We start from the raw sequence: 23,633 nt of genomic DNA on the forward strand, positions 1-23,633 counted from the left end.
AAACCGCCAAACTTATATGAAGTAATGCAGGATGAAATGAGTGGAACCAGGAAAAGAATTTGACCATAACAATATTGTGAAGACAAAGAACTGACCAATGAAACCACAAAGCACAGTTTCAGAGAATGGATGATGAAGCAAGCAATTCACCTACTGACAGAGTTAATAAACTCAGGAAACAAAACAAGATATAGATTTTGGCCAGTGTGGGGATTTGTTTTCCTTCACTAGGGATATTGGTTACAAGGGTTTTGTTTTTGTTTTTCCTTTTCTCATTGAGAGGATGGAGGGAAGTAAAGAAAGTGAGTTTTTATTAAGGGGGGGGGCAATTAAAAAAAATAATGCAGTTGTACAATCAGAAGACTTGAATTCAAGCCCATATCTGTCACTTAATACTTGTGTGGTCTCTAAACTAAACCTCACTGGAGTCTGTTATGTCTAAAATAATGAGATTGAACTAGAAGACCTCTATGTTATCTCTAAATTTTTGTATTAAACACACCCCCCAAATCACATAATTGCTGTACTAAAACATATTTACCTAAATTATTAATTCTTTCTGTATTCATGCTTATTATCACTTTTCTGTCTTTACCATTTTTAATTGGCTTTGTTTTCCTAAAGATGGAACCATAAACAAGGCTAAGAGCATGTCTAAGCCATTCTGGAAGAAAAAGTTTAGCCCAGATTTGAACCTTTTGTATATTTCCCTAGGTCTTCACATTGAAGCTCATGCATTTTGTTCACAGTAAAAACTGTAGTCTTCACTAATAAGCCATTTACTTTTATTTTTTAAAGACAAGATTCCACAAGGTATAATTATCTAGTTTCTTAAACAACTCCAGATTAAAAACCACAAATTTTAAAAGGAAGAAGGAGCCTCTAAAGGCAGTCACACAGACAGTAGCAAGAAGTGACAAGAAAGAAAATATGGGACAAAGAACATAAAGGTAAATACAACTCATATAAAGCACAGCAGAAAATCTGCAATTTATTGAAGAAAAGACTTCCATCTCAAGTGTTTAAATATTATTTCAAAGTTGAGAAGTTTAAAGATAAGATTTAGTTATTTAAAAAATATATTCCCAGTGGAACCCCATATCTTCCAATGGTGCCAAATAAAGGAGATTTTACTTTACATATAAATTCTATTAAAATAGCAGAACCCAAACCACGAGCAGATGAATATTATGGGAGTAAGAAAATTCCATTGTAATAATTAAGAAATTATAGAATAAGAAAAAAATCCCTTTAGACAAATGATTCAAATAAGTTTCCAACACAGAATTATGAAAAGATAAACAAGGGCCTTCCTTCCACATCACGCTTTTTTCCCTCTGAATTTCTTTGGTAATCCCATAATGCCTATACACTCCAGAATAATGTTGATTTTTTAAATTTAAGAGAGAGAGAGAAAAAGAGATGGTGGGAAGGGGAGAGAGGGAAAGAAGGAAGGAAAGAGGGAGGCAGAGAGGAAGAAAGAGAGTGTGTGTGTGTGTGTGTGTGTGTGTGTGTGTGTATACACACACATATATGTGAATCATATACTATATTTTAATTATAGATTAATAAAAAGTAAAGATTAAGCTTTTTTTCCCATTCAAGTTCACGAATCCTTTGAAATGTGTACATGAACCTCAGGTTAAGAACCCTTGTCCTAGATGGATTTTCTCTTCAACCAGGTTCTATGCTAACTTCTAAATAACTACAAGTATATGTATCTCATATATGTATATATATATATATCACATTTGTAGATAGATATCTACATATATCTACATGCACAAACACACACACAAACACTAAGAAACACTTCTGAAAGGCTCTTCAAGATTATGGTGGCCATCTGGCCAGATGAGAAGAAGATGAAAGTTTCCATTGCACTATCTGGTTTGTCAGTCAATAGAAAAAATTATCATAACCTTAATAAATGGATATTAAAACTAAAGCATCTATCAATAACACAAAACTGAAGAGGATGAGGAAAAGAAGAGACATTCACCTCTTCAACTGGTCCAAATGTGGTGTCTCTCTATGTATAGATGCTATTATTTGTATAACAAAGAAAATTTGAGAAATTCTATTATAAATAATTATACTACATTTCTAAAATTTCTGGGTTGATAAATAAAGATGATGGCAAAATCTAAAATGAACCACCACTGCAGCTCCCCCCATCCAGTTCTATTCAGGAACAGGTTTCATGCCCATCTATAAATATTTGGTTACACCAGAAAAAGGCTATTTGGAGAACCAAAAAGATTCCTCATCCCCTTCCCTCTGATTACAAGCCTGGCTACCAGAGATTGTATTAAAATATGAAAAATTAGTATTGATCCTCTAAGTCAAAAAAAAAAGTTCCTTTCAGTATTTGTCCTTTCTCCAGAACACAGATTTTCTTCAAAGCAAAAAAGCCTTTGCTTAATGGACATTAAATTATGGACTACAGTAAAAATGGTGAATAGTACCACACAGATATATTCCATCATAGTTGTTTTAAAACTAATCTATGTTTTCTTTAAATGTCACAAAAACTGAATCATCAAATCAATGATTTCCATTGGAATGGATTCAGAGGCCATCTTGTCTGACTTGTACCTGATAACAATGGTGTCAAACTCAAATAGAAGTGGGATCATTGATCCACATATAAGGATACCTAGGGGTCACATGTTGACTTAGTTTTAAAATGCAAACAGTTTTACACCTTTAGAACACTCCTAGGAAGTGGCAGCTTCCTCTCCTTTTCATATCCTAATCTGCTCGGCAGATGCCACTGCAAATGACTAAAGGGTTACTTTAATCCATCTTGTTCTTGAGAATTTGAATTAGCAGACCTTATTTTTAATAATTTAGAAACTTTGAACTTAGTTAATATGTATACTAGTTATAATACTATATTAGTTACGATGCATACAATACATGAATACATTGCTACTGTTATTGTTAGTTACAACTTCAAATATGCCCATTTTACAGATGATAAACTGAAGCACTTAATAAGGTTAGATTATTCCCATATGGTCATATATTACCCCAGGGCCAGGACTATAAGCTCTCCTATCCCAGTGCTCAGTAGGAGATTACTAAATCACATGCAGTGTCTCAAACAGCTTCCCAAGAGCCCCTGAAGCTTTTTTTCTATTTGACAAAAATCAGACCCATGACATATGACCACTGGTAGGTTCTCGAGCACTACTTCCCAGGGCTCCATGCAGCATCTTCCCCCATTTGACAAGGATCAGAGCCAATGCTCTGTGATTTAGGAAAAGTTTTCCTCTACCAACCACTCCCACAAAGACAGCACTGTAATGAAATTGAATAGATAAAGAGTATCAGTCTTAGTATTCCTGTCTGATACTCTGTAATTCTTGGTTATTTTTAAAACTCCAAGATAAATGAGAGTCACCAGGAAAAGAAAAACAAAAAAACTGAGCGATCATGCCCAACTTTCATGGCAAAAACTAGCAAAGGCTGGGTCCTTTCTTTACCAAGCTCCCAGATACTAACCTGGGATTTGTCTCAATCCCCAGCACCAGCCTTGACTCTGCTCTGTTCATGGAGTTCTACAGCTGGGAGTTTACTAGACTGCTTAAACTGAACACGTGCACTTCTTCCCAAAGCTGTAATAAAGCACATTTGTGGGACTCTCCGGAGACCCCGAGCTCTTAATTGTCTTTTTAGTTTGGCAAGTTTTCTTCATTACCAAGCTAGGAGATGGTGCGTGCAGTTCTGTACATTACACTCCATCATCACGCTCCTCAGCCGTGGGATGGGGAGCGAGATTTGGCCCAGCTGCTGCCGCACTAGTGTCTCCAGCAACCTCCCATCAGCTAATGTCTTGGCTAAATGAATGTCTCACTCCTCTCTACTCCCCGTTGCTAATCAGGAAAAGAGGCAATCTCCTGTGCTTTTTTATGAATTTCCAATTTTCTCTTCAAAGAGTCAGTTTTGAGCCCAAGCCGTAGGAGCTGACGCTCTCAAGCAGATGTTGCTTCTTCCTCCACTATTCCCCATCTGTATTTTTGCCAGCATTCAAAGAAAGGATATGTGAAGGTAATGAAATCTTCCCACAGGTCTAAATAATCTTCAATAAAACCTCCCACAGCTTTTAGTACGGACAACTCTTCGCTAGGGACTGTGAATAGACTCTAATAGATGTGCCAGCTTATCAGTGTGGATATTCCCTAAACAATTCAGATTGCAATCCCTCCAAACCTGCCCCACCAGTGACACTATAATCCATGTCATTCCAAAAGTTTGCCTCAAGGGGTCCACCCAATATATGGGAAGCCTGCCTCTCTTTCTCATGAGACCTCAATGATTCCAGTGGAATAAACCAAATCATGAATAATGAAGAAGAGTTAGAAAGATTATCCTGCTCTACTAGCCTAGGAAACAGTTGAACAAGAAAAATGTTGCTGTATGACTAACACTACTGCCACCAAATCCTAGAATATCTGTTGTTCATTTGGCAAGTTATTTCCTTCCTAAATAAAGTGATTAATGTGGGACAGATGGCAGATTATGTGGTATGGGGGTGGTGGTAGTGTGATGAAGCTTGGAACATGGGGAAGAAGTAAGGATAAAGGTGATAAAGCTACAGGGATGTAGATGTCCTAAGCAAACTCTGCCGGGTCTTTGTAACTCCCTCAAAATGCCTAGAAGCATGACCCAGTGACTCCTGAATATCTCCCCGGTCCTCCCATAAATTCTCCTTTTCTGTTCCCGTCCTTTCTCCTAATGCCCATCTACATCCTGGATATTTTGATTAATAAAAAGCAATTTTTAATGATGGGCCACACCATGACTTTTTCTGGTCAAGTATTTCCATGCACTATTATTCAAAAATTCAACAACTGCCAGAGTATTCTGTTATCTGGGGAACACCAGTGCCAAGGAACCACTGACAGGCACTGAGGCAATGGCCACCTCCCAACAAGAAGGTAAGAGAAACAATGGCAAAGATTTGGGGTTTGGTTTTGCCTTACCCTGGAGTGGTATGTAAGGCAGCCTTCGAACACGCTTACATCCTCATGGCCCATTAGTTCTGCGTTTCCTCACTCCTTGCTTCTTCTTGCATGCTGAACCAGATGCTGGAAAACAAAAACAAATGTCTGATGAAGGAATCATCCTACCTATTCTGCTCACAGCACATGGACAATGTGAGATATCTACCCCTTAGAACAACTACAGGGACACTTCCAAGTACAAATGTTTAAAGGATGTGTTATATCTGGACACAAGTGTCATGAGAGACTATCCCAAATAGTCCCCAAGTGGCCAAAATTTCCAGCACATATTTAGAACAGGGATAAGAGAGGATTTCACACCTGGAAGGATCCTTAGAGAGCACCTGGTACAACCTACTCATTTTACAGCTAAAGAGACGGTATCATTTATACCCTGTAAGCTTGGAAAAAGAGGCAAGGCAGGCATGTGTCAAAAATGGAAGGAGAGTTAATGATGGAAAGCTCAATGCCTACACCAATATTCATGAAATAATGAATATTTCATTTATTACCTACCCCAGCATGTGGGGCAGATTATTCTGTGGAACAGTCTTGACAAGAATTATGCAGAATGAGGAAATGTGGATGAACTATTCTCAGCAGGAATCCACTGAAGTACTAGAGGAATACTGAACCTTATAGAATCCACATTTATTCCATTTCTTCATTCATTCACAAGTGTTTTCCAAATATCGATTAATTTGAAAATCCTTACAAGTGATGGTTTTTTATTCCCTTGCTGAGACAAGAATAGAGCCCACTCTGATACCAACACAGTTATAAACTTGAAAAAGATGGTGGTCACTCTGGTTAAAAAGCCTAACTGAGAAGTTAGTTGAAATTACTATAGAAAGAGCTAATGGTGCTAAAAGTGGGGAAAAAACAAGAAGTGGGAAAAATCAAGGAATTTTGATGAAAAGCTATTCTTTAAGTAATTATTAATTATTCATTAAAGTTATTATAGAATTCAATGGTTTGTATTAAGTTTTAATTAAAATGTATCCACTCCCTAACTCCTAATAGGGTAGGACATTTTTCCATAAAGGACCCTGAACAAAATCAGAAATATTACTGAAAGCAGCCCAAATTGAAATGTGCTGGTGAAAGTTACAAAGTAAAACAGTATAAAGAAAAGTGTGGACTTAAATCTGTCTTCAGGATGAAGCTTTTACATGAAGGGAAATCACATAAGTCTAAGGCTAACAAACAATATCTCACATGCTGTGTATCCTGTTGCTACAAAAGTAACACTGTACATATCAAATGTGTTTTGTTTTGTTTATATTTATGTTTTGGGAGAGGGTTCTTTTATTTCCTGAAACTTTACCAGATGAAACTTTACATCTGCAGGAAATTCTGTTTCTTTTCAAATTAAAAGAGACCCCTGGTGCCTTCCACTCAGTCTTAGAATAGACATCTAGAGAGATGAAAGTGTAGGAAGCAGTGGGATGGAATGGTACGTTGCTGAACTTCAGAGGCACAAACACCTGAGTGCAAATCTAGCCTAACTCCCTAGTGAGCTGTGTGATTTTAGACAAGTCTTTTTAATTGACTTGGCTTCAGTATTTTTCTCTGTAAAATGAGTGAGTTTGGCTAGATTACCTGGCACTTCTTTTCCAGCTAAAATCTTTAGTATGAAATGGGCAAGTCAGTTCCTTTTCTTGGGCCTCAGTTTCCTCATCTGATAATTGAGAGTCTTAAACTAGATGACCCTGAATCCACCAGCCAAGTGATTTTTAGAATAAATAAAACAAGTCACTTTACCTCCATGATTCCTACTTCCTCTTCAGGATAATTGAAAATGGATTATTAATAACTCATGATTTGGGGAAATCCAGAATTCTCTCCCTTCATAAAAATGAGTTTTGGAGACATTGTCTAATTTTGTCCTCACACAAGCTCCAGCATATATTACAGATTGAACTTCTCAGGTTACAATTCAGGAGCCCTCAAACTTTTTAAATAGGGGGCCAGTTCACTGTAGCTCAGACTGTTGTAGGGCCAGACTATAATAAAAACAAAAACTTTGTTGTATGGGCCTTTAAATAAAGAAACTTCATAGCCTTGGGTGAGGGGGATAATCGTCCTCAGCTGCTGCATCTGGCCCGCGGGCCATAGTTTGAGGACCCCTGGGTTACATGCTTAGAAGTTAGATGCATTAGTAAAGTCACATAGTTAGTAAGTGGTATAGGCTATTTTTAAACTCAAATATTTTTGCTCTGAGTCTAGTACTATTTTCATTGTAATATGTTATCTTTTAAATTAGAAAATAAAATATAATAATAAATACAACACAAGATAAGGAGGGAAATTATTGGATTGGGTTCTGCTACTAAATCAATTTTGACTCAAGTCAATTGTTAATTTCTGGGCCTACCTTTTTTTTCTATAGAATAAAGAAAGTGGGCTACAAAGTTCAACACTCACTAATTCAACCAAATGCAGCTACATGGCAGGCCTTAAATTAGGTATGAAAGGCACACAAGACAATCAAACCTCATTCTCATTCTCAGGGCCCTTACAATCTAGCAACAAAGGGAAGATGTACACAAATCATTAGGAGAAGGTAAGGTATAAAAGGACAATAAGAAGCACAAACAAAATGTCCTGGAATTTGAAAGGAAGAAAAATGACTTCTAGTGGGGATAGAAATGAGGAAGGAAAAAGAAAGAAGATTTCATGGAAGAGATAAGCTGGAACTGAAGGATAAGTAGGAATTCCCAGAAGCTCGGTGATGCAAAAGATCCCTGAATTATCTAATCCAGGACTTCTTAAACTTTTTCCACTCATGACTTCTTTATGCTTGAGAATAGGCATATTAAATTGTATACAAATCAAACATTTACTGATAACAAATCCTAATTTTGTGATCCCCAAATTCAATTATATGACTCATATGGGATTGTAATCCACAGTTTGAGAAGTTTTGACCTTGTTTAGCCAATAAATACCCAAAGAGGAATCCACTTTACCACTTCCCTTACAAGTGAGAGAAAGGGAGAAATGGAGGAAATCTTTCTTTAGTGCCAACTATGTGCCAAGTACTCTGCTAGGCACTTTACAAATAGTATCTTACTTGATCCTCACAACAAATCTGTGAAATAGGTGATGGTGCTATCATCCTTCCTTTAGATTGAGGAAACTAAGGAAAACAGAATTTAAATGACTTGCTTAGAGTCTACCAGAAAGTGTTTAAGAGCATACTTGAACAAATGGTCTTCCAGATTCTATTTTGGAGATCTCTAGTAAGGGTGAACCTCCCTGGGAAAACAGGGACACTAATACATTGTTGGTGGAATTGTGAATACATCCAGCCATTCTGGAGAGCAATTTGGAACTATGCTCAAAAAGTTATCAAATTGTACATACCCTTTGATCCAGCAGTGTTTCTACTGGGCTTATATATCCCAAAGAAATCTTAAAGAAAGGAAAGGGACCTGTATGTGCACAAATGTTTATGGCAGGTCTCTTTGTAGTGGCCAGAAACTGGAAACTGAGTGGATGCCCATCAATTGGAGAATGGCTGAATAAATTGTGGTATATGAATATTATGGAATATTATTGTTCGGTAAGAAATGACCAGCAGGATGATTTCAGAAAGGCCTGGAGAGACTTACATGAACTGATGCTGAGTGAAATGAGCAGGACCAGGAGATCATTATATACTTCAACAACAATACTATATGATGATCAATTCTGATGGACGTGGCCCTCTTTAACAATGAGATGAACCAAATCAGTTCCAATAGAGCAGTAATGAACTGAACTAGCAACACCCAGTGAAAGAACTCTGGGAGATAACTATGAACCATTACATAGAATTCCCAATCCCTATATTTTTGTCCACCTGCATTTTTGATTTCCTTCACAGGCTAATGCTACACTATTTCAAAGTCTGATTCTTTCTATATAGCAAAATAACTGCTAAGACATGTATACTTATATTGTACATATTTAATGTGTATTGGTCAACCTGCCATCGGGGGTAGGAAATGGGGGGAAGGAGGAGAAAAAGTAGAACAAAAGGTTTGGCAATTGTCAATGCTGTAAAATTACCATGCATATAACTTGTAAATAAAAAACTATTAAAAAAAAAAAACAGGGTGAACCTCCTACTTCCTAAGGCAACCCATTCCACTTTTGATCACTTCTAAATTGTAGAGTACACACAGTCTCCAAAGAATGAAAGATAGAGGCCAAGCCAAAAAAAAATATGTCAAAATGATATGTCAAAAATAATAGACTGCCATTAACAAAAACTTACAGACTCCCATTAATAGAAATAGAGGAGTTTGTCTCCATCTTCTCAGAGAAGTAGAAGGTAAGGTTTTTTGCAGAGTAAGTGGTGGCCCAGTTGGGTATATGAAAGTTGCAACAGGAAATAAATTAAATATCAAATAAATCAATCAATAGGAAATAAATTAAATATCAAATAAATAAATTAATAGAATGATTAATTGTCAAGCATCATTTGTCCAAGTTAAGGTTTGACAGCTTGGATTTGCAATGGGATTGGTTTCAAGATTTCCCCTCCAATATTACGAAGGATCCTGAGAGAAAAATCAGAAAAAGTCAAGGAGAACGGGCCACTACCCCTAGTGGCAGGTGAATAGAACAAAGGGGAAAGGAATTCCAGAGTGTTAGCTAGAACAAAAGTTATTGAGAGTGGAATCCACAATGGGAAGGAAGGAAGTAGGCTCAGAAAGAAGCTGGTGGCCTAGAAGGGACTGAAGTCCTGAAAACTGCAATGAAGCAGTCATGGTCAGATACAGGCCATCAGGACTAAAATTGAATGAATTGAAAAATACAAGTTAAATGAAATCAAGAATTGGAAAGTTATTTTAGTCCCATATGTAAAACATCAGAAGGAGTATGGTGGAATGAGAGTTCATATTTACTATATATGTCATCTTGAGCAAGTATTTAAACTTCCCAGGATTTATCCACTAAATCATAGATGGACTGCAATCTGCACTGGGAAGAGTTTGATATCCTGATGAAATATCAACACCTTCATTCAATCATATTCATACCTGTAGGATGGATACCTTTCAAATGAGAACTTCATAAGGGCCTTAGATATATCTCATTTGATTCAAAGAATTCTAGAGATGGAGGAGCCCCTTGTAGATGCTATTTTCCAATTAAAACTCCAGTAGCCTAAGATTTCAGATCATCTTGAGATATATCCAATCCACTTACTTGATGTGCTGCTCACATCCTTGGTTGTCCAGCAATTCCCACAAATTAGGTAATTATACTCAGGAAACTTCTAGTTTAAAAATCTCTCTTTGGAGAATCAGGTTTAAGGAAAGCTCACAGCTTCAGTTCCAGTTTTCTAAATCTTTGTTAAACGAGGATACTGCCCTGAGAATTATCACAACTGCTCTACCGATTCCCAGCATCTTTGACCCCTATCATGCCAATGAGGTAGGTAAACTTTCCAAATAACTATTTTAACCAGAGGAATATGTTTTAAATGTGTTCGAGTGTGGCAATTTTAGACATGGCCAATGTGGACATTTCTTTTGCCTGATGATGAACATTTGTTAAAAAGATTTTTTTTTCCTTTTTCCAATGACAGAGAGGGGTAGAAAAGAGAAAAAATTATTTAATTAAAAAAATAAGATATTCAAGTAATATCACCAAGTAAGAAACAGAGCAATATTTTTGCGTTGATTTCTCTTTTCTTTACTGTAACATATGAAGGACTGAGAAGCCAGGCATTCTTAATCTAGGGTCTGCAAACATTTTACAAAATATTCTGCTAACTGTACTTCTACAAAATTAGTTTCTTTTTTATCCTATGTATTTTATCTCATACAACATTATTCTGAGAAGGTATTAATAAGCTTCACCAGCTGCCACAAGGGTTAAATACTCATGTAATCTAGTCTTATGTCCTCATTATCAGGGTAGCTTCTAAATGAAAAATTCCTGGAGACTTCAGAAATTCCTCAGTATAATCAAAGATCCTCAAAATGTCAGAATTAGAAGGGGTTTCAGATACTATCTTGTATAATTTCTTCTGTAGAGCCAGAAAAAAAATGTGACATGACCAAAGTCATATAATTAACTAGAATTAGAAAAAGTTTTGTATTTGGTGAAAGACCTGGATTTAAATCCCAGCTCAGGTAGTTACAAATTGTATGACCCATATGGGTTCTCCAGGCTTCTGTTTCCTTTTCCTCTTAAGGGTATTGGACTGCTAGCTCACTTTCAGGTCTAGATCTATGATCTTCCTACTAATAGTAATTTCTCAGCTTAATACAACACTTAATTCATTTGATCCCCATAACAACCATCTGCAGGAAGACTATCATTATCCCCATTTTGCAATTAAGAAATTGAAATCTGAGGAAAATTAAATAATACAGAAATTGTCTGAGTTGGGAAGTGAATTCAAATCTTCCTGAGTTCTAGTCCAGTGCTCTATCCACCATGCCAAGGCAAGCAAAGGTAAAGTGGCCAGAGCTACAGCCTAGTGCCAGACCCCAAACTCACTAGTTGAAGTGCTGGCCCCAGCGTGGATAGCAGCAATCATATCATTTAGATGGGCACAGAAAGTGATTCTTCTAATGAGCCCTGGACACTGCTGAGTCAAAAACAGAACTGCCCTTGAGAGCAACTGCTGTGAATGAAAAGCACTATTACTACTGAACCATGCCTTGCACTTGATCCAAACTTATTACAAGTTCTTTTCAATGGGACCCTACCCTTCACTGCACAGCAGTGTGAGGCTGCTACTGCACAATTTCCTCTGAAAGAACACTTCCACCCCATGCTTTCAAAATAATGGGGCTCCCAGAGTTGTTTCAAGACAACACTTGAAAATTTCCTCCTGTCTAATGATTAATGAAATAATTGCTCGAGTTTTGGGTCACTTTTTGCTAGTCTGACCAGAAAGTGAGCCAATTGCTTCCTTAATAACTTTCTTAAGTGCAAGAGTTTGGGGTGGTGGTTAGGAATTTTATAGGGACTTTGAAATGAATACTGGTGCTGACTCTCAGCTGCCTGCAGAAGCTAGCCCTGCAGTGAAATGATGCCATATTCTATATTCCAAGTTTGCAGTAGGAGGAATTTTTTAAGTTACTTTTCATTAATTAAAAACTCAACTTTTAAAGATATATATACATATGTATGTGTGTATATATGTATATATATGGCTCCTGATCCTCTAAATCCTATCACAGAATGATATTTTTAAAAGCAGGAACCAAAATGCATAGAATTACAAAGAAAACAAATTATGTTGAAATTCAATTATCAGAATTTGTTTTGAACCAAGTTCACAGACTCAAGAGGAAGGACCCCAGGCATAGTGGATAGAAGGCCAGATGTAGAGGAAGAAGGGGTTCAAATTTTGGCCCTGACACATTGTAGCTGTGTGGCCACAGTCACATTACTTACTCCTCAAATTTCCAGGCAATATTAGATACTAAAATACAGGGGAAAGATACTTGTTTATTTCTTAGATAAGAAAGATAGCTTCTAGAGCAAAAAGAAAAGAGGGTCAGAGAAATGGATGATCTACTCCCTTCCATGACCAAATAAATAAATAAACAAACAAATCTACCTGTCCTTTCTACCTACTTCCAGAAAATCCCTACAATGATGAGGTTACAAGTCCCACTCACTCTCCAGTTGTTACTTTCCCTTTTCAGAGGATACCTGCACTAGATTACCTCCCTTAGGCCTCTGATGTTTGCTTAGGCTTGGGTTCTCAAGTCATAAGTATGTTTTCATAGACAAGCCCAGATTTGCATATTGGCTTTTGTGCAAAGAACCAAAAGCAAAGAAGATATTCAAAAATGCAATTAAATCCACTGTAATGATATTAACCTTATGGTCAATTAACCAACCACAGGACTGCAAAATACTATGCTAAGAACATTTAATCATCATTTGCTATCTCCTTCCCCTCCTCCTCTCAAAAAAGATGCAGCAAATGAAATAACCAGTCATTCATCTTCAGTGATTGCACCCATTATTTCAACTTGTTAGATGCTGCTCTTTCAGACGCATTCTTCTTGTGACTCTTTCCAACAGAGAGCTGACACAGCTTTTTTTTCTTTTTAATCTGGACATTGCACAGGAAGGTTTTGCAGGACTACAGCTGGCAATTACCCTTTTAAACCTCCTACTGGAATTCCCAGAGACAGCAGCACCATCTACTGGTGGGGAAGGCAGATCCTAACACCCACACGCTTCCCAGAGACTGGGAGCCAAGGACTTAGAAGGCTGGGGCTTACTGCTAGCTTTGTTTCCAATTCAACACATTGCTAGCATAGCTAGGGCTTAAATCTTCCTTCAGAGAAATACAAGTTACCTCCATAGGGACCTCCCATGCAATAATAAATGGCTAGTCCCCTAGTGTCATTAACATCTCAGCATTCAAAAGAACCCTAATGGTCACTGCTGCCCCATGTAGGAATTCCTTCATATAGCTGGAAACTAATGTAAGCACAAGCTAAGCAAAAAGTGATGCAGCTCTTCCTGTAGAAAGCCTTTTCTCAAAGCCAACCAGGAGAAAGTGATAGGTTTGCCATCTCCTTAACTTTCCTATAGCACTTTCCCTCAATGACCTTCTCCATCATATTCCTCTCCAACCTGTAGTACCTAAGAAAAGGATTCAGAACCATTCTTCACTTGGCTCCCTTGAGCTTTTTTGTGTATGTGGCCACATATCCTCTCCCAAAGAGGAAATGATACTGTAAAATGGGGAGATTCTCATCTCTGGCATTCCATCTCTCCTTTCCTGTTCCCAACCCTGAAGGAGAGTTCAAAAAGCTACTTGGTGCATAAATTAACAATCTAAGACAGCCAATTCTTTAGTTAATGTGCACTACTGAGTCCCTCCTTTTCAAAATGAAGATGTTGGTCTACAAAGAGATATTCTACAAGATCCTTTCCTTCTCTACCATTCAATGATTCTGAGTCAGTTAAGTTTTTAAAAGAATTTGTCACATCCTTCTCTATATCTGGGGCAACAAACTACATTTTGCTTAGTTAGTAACCAATTATTTTTTCACTTCCATTTTTTCCTAGTTAAGCTTCATAGCAGCTGGGGTTTGTTTTTTTTTTTTTTTTCAATTTCTTTTTCCCTCCACAAAAACAAATCAGAAGTTGTTGCTTATTCCCAATAATTGTAACATCAAATCAAAAGCCATACTAACATCAAGAATTCTACCCTAATTTTTCCTTCATCCTAGATGTGTTGGAAACTGTAGGCATTTGGAAACTAGGAATGTTATCCTGGTTCTAATGGGAATTAAATTATTTCTTGTAATAAAAAAGAATTATAGCAAAGAGCAAAGAAGAGGCAGAAAAATAGGGGAGAGGGGTTTGAAGCAAACAGAGAACTGGTATTAGACTGTCTCAAAAATCTGGAAGTGGGGCCTCATTGCCTTCTCTCCCATGGTATACAGTTTCAACTGTATTATTCTCAAAATTTAGGAATGGAATAAAATCCTTACAAAATCAGTAAAGAGAAGAGTTTCCTATCTAGTAGGTTGGCAGATGAGCTCAATGCTGCCAATCAACTAGGTGAATCCCCAAAGAACTTTTATATCTTCCTATTGGAGTACCAATATAGAATGTTCTTTTTATTGTGAGCTTTGAGAAATGGGAGAATTGAGGCAAGGTGTCATTGGTACAATCTCAACGTGTTCTTTATACTTAATTTTAGTATCAACTGACATGACATTCCCTCAGCTCTTTCTAGGGACCTCTGCTAAGTGACCTCTTATAAAAACCAAACAGCTTTTTCAAAACATACTATTCAGAAAATTACCAGTTCTGAGGCTGCCTAATTCCAGTGCTGGCTTTTTCTCCCTAAATAGCCTGTAAAGGCATTGCCTGGAAGCAGAGAACTGTCAGCGTGTGTACTGCCAGAAAACCTCAGCTAACAGGCTCTCCCCAAATCCTCTCCAAAAAAACAAATTTCCCTCAATAGTGACATATTCTGCCGTTCACTGCAGGTATCTTTCTTCCCACAATTTATTGGCGAACTGCTTCTTCCATATTTATCTTGTAAAAAAAAAATAATTTCAGCCTTTCCTTTAGCTCAATTGCACCAATATTCAATTATTTTTTTTTGTGGCTTAAAAAAAATGTGTCCTGCTTCCCTTTCTCCAGCACCAAGATTGAATATAGGTAAAAGTAGAAGCAGCAGAAGTCCTGTGCATTCTATACTCTTTTGCAGGTACCTAATTCTTTGCGTGTGGTCTCGCCCATTAGAATGGGAGTTCCTTGAAGGCAGGGACTGGGGTTTTGCTTTTCTTTGTATTGCCAGCGCTTGGGCACAGTGCGGCACTGAGGCAGCGTTGAAGGGAAGCTTGCTGATTGACTGAGGGCACTCCATCAAGCTTGGCTAATTGGCATTGGGCTTTCAGACCTACGGTAAGCAAACTGTCATATTTTTCCCCCTTCCCTCTCTGCACAGTTACACTCCAGCTTCGGCATTACTCGCATTCTCTCCATTTGCCACGGTCCTGGATCCCATGCTTCCCCCAGCCTGTCTCCCCGAGCACCCGCAGCCCCCATGCACTTTGCAGCGAACCAAGCAAAAAGTGACATCCCATCCCTCCATGCCCAGCCTCCCCCGCCACCTCCCTAACCCCCTCCCCCCGCATTAAAAATCGCCCTTCGATCTGCCGCCACGGGCGGAGAAATACATATATTTTTTCTGGGCACAATCCCCGGTCCATCTTTATCAATTAAGCTACCCAGGAAGATGCAAACCTGACAGGGCTGTTATTTTTAACTCCACCGCAAGCTTGTGGGGAATATTAAAGCCCCCACCCCCGGTTATCAACAAAGGCAGCCGGTTCTGTTAGAAGCTGAGCTGGGCGGTGGAGTTGGCTTTGCACCTGAAGCCACATTCGATGGGGAGGCGGAGGGGGGGGGGGGCAGAGATTGCAAATAAGACGGGGAGCCAATGCACTGAATTCCACAGTCCGGCCTGATTGCATTTTTGCATTCCATCCAAAGCAAAAATCGCACTCTTCCGCGTGAGAGGCGAACAATGCTCGCCCCCCTCCCCCTGCGCTTTCCCCCCCGTTCATTCATTCATTCCTGGCGGCTAATTTATGAGAATAAAGAACAGTGGTTCTCTCTTACCTCGGGAGAAGTGCAAACGCTCTTGCAGACAGCGGCGACGGCGGAGAAAGCAGGCACTGGCGCTCAGCGCGCAGACAGACGTGGGCGCTCGCGCTCCCTCACACACAGACCCACATTCCCAGACGCGCGCGCGCACACTCCGACTACCCGGCCCTCGGAGCCCGTCTGCAGCCCGGGAGGCCGATAGCACGTGTGGCCTCGCGAGCCGCGGTCACGTGCAGGCGCCGGCCAATCGCCGGCCTCACCACCCCCTTCTACCACCCCCCCCCCCCCCCCCCCCCCCCCCACTCTCACCCCCAGCTCCTCCCGTGCGCTCCTTGCAGAGCCGCCTCTAGGCTCCCGGAGAGCTCGGGGGCATCCCCGGGGACGTGCTCTCCCGCTTCCAGCCCGCTGGGGGCAGGCTCCATAGGGAGCCGCGCCATCCCCTGACGCTGGACGCTCGGCTCTCGGCCACTGTCACTGAGCGGTGGCCGGAGACTGCCCGCCCCGGCTCCGGGTTGCAGCCACGGACAAAGGGAGCCCCGGTGCGGAGCGCAGCGCAGGAGCCGTCCCGATCACATACGGCCCCTGCATGTCAATGAGGCCAGGCTGGTGCAACGGACCAGCCGGGTTATTAACTGAGATTAAAGGCAGTGTTTGCAAAGGCTCTGTTGGATTCGTGTTCATTGCAGCGAAAGGAGAAGTCCTCCTTTGGCCACTCTTCGAGCAAGGGTAGCGGGGGCATCGGCCACCTCCGGGCCGCTGCTTCAGGGCGGTGGTCTTAAAGGCAGTGAAAAGCGCTCTGGCTCCAGAACTCACCTTTGGCAGTACATACGATACGCCCTTGGGCAATTTGTAAAAAGGGTTGGGGGATGGATTAGATGTCATGGAGAGCCCTACCAGCTCTAGACCTAGGATCCTGGCAAAGAAAACTATGGATCTGTAAAATGAGGGGACTGAATCAGAAAGTCTCCGAGGTCACTCCCAGTCTGTCAACCAATAACCGCCTTTAATTGCCTTCTGTGTGCCAGGCTGATCACTGGGAATGCAAAGAAAGGCAAAAGGCAGTCTGGTATCACTGAGTTCACAGTCTAAAGGAGAAGACTATGCAAACAACTATACAAATAAGCCACGCAGAGAATGATTTGGAAATAGACAACAGAGACTAGAATTGAGAAGCATTGGAAAAAGGCTTCTCCTAAAAAATGGGATTTTAGCCGGCACTTGAAGGAAGCCAGGGCTCTGAATCTATGTCTGCCAATTCCTTCACTGCCATCGCCTCAGAGTGCCTACACAGTGAGGGTGGGCGCTGGGAAGTATTTCAGGAACTTTCTCATATAGATCTAGAACTAAAAAATTCTTCTAAGACTAGTGCTCTCTTCTTATAGATAAAGTAGGTTCCAGGAAAACTAAGTGACTTATTCATCGTTACAGGTAGCAGCAAAGGTGGATTTGTATGCATGGCCAATGACAGGCTGCCTCCCAAGCAGTTGGGAAGTTTTCCAGGGAGGAGCCAGCAGAGAATCTGTCAAAAGATGTTGGTTTAGACCATCTTCGTTGTCTGCTCTTTTACAGTGTCTTTGTTTGGGAAGTTATCCCAGGTTACTTTTTGGAAAGATACCCCTTCTTTCTTCTTGCTGATGGAAAGACAATTGAAATAGTGAATGAAGATCTCTGGAGCCTGGGGAAGCCTGGAGAAGGGGGACAATTCAAGTCAACAAATATGGGCTAAGCCTCTCTTTTGGGCAAGACACTCTACAGGTGTCAGAAATACAAAAAATAAAACAAGCCCTGCTCTTAAGGAGATTTATAGACATCAAATGTGATCTTTCACAACAAGTTATCCTGGGTAATTCAGGATCATAGAGCTAGAGTGAGGTAGGGAACAGAAAAGTCATGCAAGACTAATTCTTCTCCGTCATTTACAGATGATGAAACAGACTCGGGTAAATTTAATGACTTGTGCAGGGTCACAGAGCTAATAGGTGTAAAAAGCTGTATTTGAATCCAGCCACTGAACAATGCAACACACTGTCTCTTTGGGGTAGGAAGCAATAGGTCATCATTTTGGTGCTGGGAAATGGAAACTGGAAATAAGAGCAGCCTGGATGCTCTCTCTGAACCATGATGAAGCTGATAATGCCATCCAAAAACATTCCCCTCCTGCCTTAGTTTGAAGTGTAAATAGTCCTAACACTGTCAAATACAGAAATAGCACATCATAAATATAAAACTACAAGAAACCTTAAAGAGACTCTACTTGTCCCCTTTTCCAAATGGCAAAGAGCTTAAATAATTTATCCAGTCACAGTAAGTAATAGAACTAGAATTTGTACACAAATGCAGTGACTAAAAATCTGTCCACCAAACCAAGAAAACTAACACTAAAATGGTGGGGGAGGGGAGTTCCCTAGCCAATTCATACAAACATTTAAAAATATGCAAATGAGCTGCAGGAAATTTTGCCTGAAGAATTTAAAATTAGTCAGCAATTGTTTTGTTTCTGTAAATTCAGTCCAGCCTTGAGAAATCACTTTGAGTTTAGTGGTATTCAGCTCACCTTCTTGTATTGTATTCTAACTTGAATATTTTCTGCAGTCTTAAATTACCTTAACCTTGGTCTTCAGGGCAGCTCAGGCCTTGCCTACATCATCCATCACTAATGCATTTCTAGAGGTAAAATGCTCAATTCTACATATCTCCAGCACTTCAGACCCTTCAAATCCAAGTGATTCAATGTTCCAACATATGTTGTTTGGAGCAATCATGTCATATTATTCATCAAGGTGATCAAAAGACCACTAAGAGAAATCTTGGTTCTTCTCAGTCATTCCAGACTCACCTTTTAAATTTCCTGATTACACAGTCCCAGAAATTATTCCTGCTTAACTGGCAATGAGATTGATATTGTCAAGAACGCTAGCAGCTTTCATTTAAAAAATGAAGTCAAGAGTTTCATTGGATACCCTAAACCTAGCCCATCATTGTTTTCTGACATTTGGTGGAGTAGGGGAATGTCGAAACATGATATGTTTCATGCCTTGAGAAAGTTTTTTCTTGTTCATTATTTAGCTGTCAGATCAATGGACTTGATCGGGAAGCCTCTGGCAACATGTCTGCTCTTACACAAAAAACCAGAAAATAATCTGCAATATTTAGCTGTGCCATCCAATCAAACCAGACTCAGGGCTCTTCTGGATGACAGTGTAAATCACTAATTATAACTAATAAATGTTCCTCTCTCAAAAGATATTGTTATTAGTGAATTGAAAATCTTCAGGGTCTTGTACTAACTTTAAGTTCCACTCTAAAAAGAAAAAAAAATCAGAAATAGTCCTAATCTTGATTTTTAAAAAATCTTTAAAATAGGCAACTTCCCAATAAGAATTCTATAGTAACAGAGACTGAATCTGTGTTTGATTTCTAATATGTCATTCCTGAGAGTTCCCAATACTTTCGGGTAAAAAATTTGAGACAACTTCACATAATTGCAGGATAGCATCTCTGCCATTGGCAATCTTTGGAGATTTGCCTGGGGAACCAAGATATTAAGGCAAGTCACACTGTCAGTCTTTGCTGCAGGCAGAACTTGAGACCAGGAATTAGAATCTAGAGGGTTCAGACTTCCAATACTTCCCTAACTTTATGACCCTAAGCAACCAATTCACTTAGCCACTCAAAGTCTTAGTTTCTTCATCTGTAAAATGGGGATAACAATACTAGTATTATCTCCTCTCAGATTCATTTTGGGAAAGTTGCTCTGCACATCTCAATGTACTGGGTAGATCACAGACTCATAGCTGGAATGGATCTTTGAGGTCATCTATTCCAACACAACTCATTTTGCAAATTGTAAACATGAACGATTTTTATTGACCAATTGGAAATTTTCAGGATTATGGCCCAAATTTAAATGCCAACCCATTAAGGGAAGGGATAATAAGAAAAGGGAGGCCAAGGGAAGATAAGGGAAAGCAAGGAAAGACAAGGGAGGGCAAGGGAAGACAAAAGAGGACAAGAGAAGACAAGGAAGGGAAGGGAAAGGAAGGGAAGGGAAGAAAAGGGAAAGAAAAGGAAGAGAAGAGAAGGGAAGGGAAGAGAAGGGAAAGGAAAGGAAAAAGGGAAGAGAAGGGTAATAAGGAATCAGATATCCATTAGGGACTAGAGGAAAGGCTAAAGTATTCTAGATCTAAAGCTGGAAGGGACTTTAGTGATCATCTAATCTAAAAATATTAGTTTTCAGATGAGTAATTTGAAGTTGAGAGAGATAAAGTTACTTGCTCACTAACACAGATGGTAAAAGAAAGAGCCAAGATTCATACTCAGATCTTCAAATTCACTGTTCTTTCCAGTGTGACACACTAGCTGTTGCTATGTTTTTTATTATATTTTTTGTCAAATTGTGTGCCCTGAAACATAACATTATCTATAATCAAAGCCGCGTGTTTGACACTTAAGGTATAATTTGGTATCCCATCCCTACTAGTATTACTCAAAAGGATTTAACTAGATCACATACCAGTTTCCATTCCAGCAAATTCTAAGGGAGTCTTAATTCTTTAGTTGAAATAGAATTTTACTTGTACCAAGTATATCTTGAAATAAATGGGTTATTGACTAGAACTTCAAAATTTTTTTGTTACACAGAGGTTTTCATTGGCATATAGTTGTAATGAGATTTGACCCACATTTTAGTGGATGGATGTGACTGCCTCTGCACTCCCTGGCATCTTGCTAAAAAGTGTGACATCATTTATGACACCAGAAAATATGGGAACCCAACGTGTGAGCCTGCAAACTAACTTTCTTCCTGCTTTGACACTTCCTTTTAAAAATATATTTCTCGACATTCCAATGAGGGGAGAAATTTTTCTCACCTTGTAAATTTGTGTATCATCATCCAGAGCAGAAGAAAGACAAATTTCCCTGGCATTTAACTAGCATAAGCTACATAAATTTTTAAAAGAAAAATGTCTTTTTTTCCCTTTCAGTGGAAACATCATTACAATGGAAAGTCATAAACAAATAAACAAACAAATAAATAAAACCTGGGTGAGTTGACTCAGGGATATGAAGTGAACAATAAAACAGTGATGCCAACATGAATTACCTTTATAAGAGGGTAGAAACATTGATGATTTTAATAAACACTTAGGTGTTCAGGTTTCACATCACAACGTGATTTAATGTGATATGTTTGTAACATGATGTGATGTGTTAGCCTTATAATATAAATAAGTGGTACAGGTTAAGGTAAAAACTTTCCAGAAATCTCCCTAAGACTGATGATGTATCAGCAAACAAAAGATAGAGAATGAGATATAAACCCAGTCTCCATTAGCCAAGTCCTATTTGTCCAGAAACTACCCTGTTGTGCCAGCATAATTAGATTCACTCCATACATCTGCACAATTGCTACTGTTTTTATATTCCCTAGCAAGAAATAGCTTTCCTAAACTTAATTGATTTCATTCATGAAGGCTCACAGATTACTGGAGATTCCATTGGCCATCTGTTGTGTAAACAGAGGCAGAGTAACACTTTATATATCTGTGTCTATGTTTTAATTACTGGTGCTTTTTATTTCCCCCCTCTGAATCACTATGGACAGATTCAACCTTAGTCCCAAAGGGTTTCTTGAAAAATAGCATGATTTTTGAATGGATATTTCACAAGCATCAAGCAAAATATGAAGGCTAAGGACAGGTGGATGGGAATAACTTAAGCTTTATCCATGAAGGATCATCTAAGAAGTGTTGTCAAGGATACCAGCTACTCCAATAGATTTCATCAATGTGAGTTCCCTCACAAATAATGCAGATGGAAACCCACCCATAACCATTTATCTTGTCCTTGAACGCCTACAAATTTTCCAAAAAAGATCCACCCATTGTGTTGAGGATTTCATTGACCCTGATGGTTACCATAGACTGTTTACGAGTATACTGCACTCTTGCCCAAAAGACAAATCCATCTTTTTTTTTCCTACATGATTATTCATTTCTTTGACTTCATAAACTTAGGGAATATTTTGCAAGAAAAAATTCTGTGAAATCGCTGTAGTTGGCTATTCTAGATTCGCATAGCAAAAGGGTAATAAGGATTTATTTTCAGCCAGCTGAATAGATCAGTATGAAAAGAATTAAAAAGTCAAATGAGATTTTGGAAATTGTAAAATTAAGAGAAGGAATAATACTATGAAATCTTAATTATGCAAACATATGTTGGTGAATGCTAGCAGTAGATATAAGTGAGGTTCCTAAGGAGTAATAATAACATATTTATATTTGTTTATGAAGAGGTGATAGGACACATAAAAGCACCATGGTACAATGGGGAAAAAATGCTGCATTTGGAATCAGAGGAAATGGATTCAACTCCTGGTTATTCTATTTACCGATTATGTCATCTTGGAAAAATCTTTCAAACTCTCTGGGCCTCAATTTTTTTCAGTTGCTAAATAAGGGGGTTGGAACGCAGTGATTCAAGGCAATTCCAATAGACTTGGGATAGAAAATGCCATCTACATCCAGAGGGAGAACTATGGAGACTGAATGTGAATCAAAGTATAGTATTTTTACCTTTTTATTTTTTGGTGTTTGCTTGTTTTTTTTTCTTTCTTGTGACTTTTTCTGTTTTGGTCTGATTTTTCTTGCACATGAGAAATATGGAAATATGTTTTTTTTTAATTGCACATATTTAAGCTGTATCAGTTTGCTTGCTTCTTGAGCACAGAGGAGATAAGGGAGGGAAGAAGAAAACTTTGAAATATAAAGTTGTACAAAAATGAATGTTAAAGGGCAACTAAATGGTGCAGTGGATAAAGCACCAGCCCTGGAGTCAGGAGAATCTGAGTTCATATTCAGCCTTAGACATTAACATTTCCTAACTGTGTAATCCTCTGCATCCATTATGTGAATATTCCATTTGAGAAATAAGAGCTGGCAGAAGATGGAAACCAACTGAATTTTTAAATAAACAGAATTTTTAATAGAAATTTAAAATAGAATTGAAATATAATTTTAAAATAAAAATAATCCATAAGAAGCTAGGAGATTATTTTAAAACACATTATTGGAATTAATCCCAATTGCCTCACCAAAAATGATTGTTGAAAACTATATTTACATGTTTTTAGGAAAATAAAATACTATAAAAAATAAAATAAGGGTGTTGGACTAAACAACCTCAAAGTTCCCTGCCAGCTCTAAATCTAAAATGTTATGAACACATAATGAATTCAAGGTCAGTCTTGAAGTCAGACAGACCTAAGTTCTGCCTATGATACCAACTGCCTGACCCTGAGAAGTCACTTAACCTCTCAATATCTCTAGGCTCTAAGACCATAGGTTGTTCAGTCAATTAACAGATATTTATTAAGTGCTTACTATGTGCAAAGAATAGTTTTAGATCATGAATAGGCAAAAACAAGAGAAACATAGTCTCTATCCTCAAGGAACTTACAGTCTAGGCAGATATAATTTTGGGGCTAGGGATACTGTCAGTTGGAAGGAATAGGGA

General features: G+C 38.7%; 1 protein-coding gene across 1 annotated transcript in view; it reads right to left on the reverse strand.

Annotated features, from left to right (window-relative positions):
• The window catches only part of TMEM108 (transmembrane protein 108), a 356,705-nt gene extending 340,343 nt beyond the window's left edge, over window positions 1–16,362 (reverse strand). Inside the window, exons 1-2 of the mRNA XM_031940107.1 lie at window positions 16,134–16,362; window positions 4,992–5,096 (exon numbers count right to left, since the gene is read on the reverse strand). The gene's annotated coding sequence lies outside the window, so the exon portion shown is untranslated. The remainder of the gene's footprint in view (window positions 1–4,991; window positions 5,097–16,133) is intronic.
• Between the last annotated feature and the right edge of the window lie 7,271 nt (window positions 16,363–23,633).

Source organism: Sarcophilus harrisii, chromosome 5 (genome assembly GCF_902635505.1).
Source record: "Sarcophilus harrisii chromosome 5, mSarHar1.11, whole genome shotgun sequence".
In the NCBI taxonomy this organism is placed as follows: domain Eukaryota; kingdom Metazoa; phylum Chordata; class Mammalia; order Dasyuromorphia; family Dasyuridae; genus Sarcophilus; species Sarcophilus harrisii.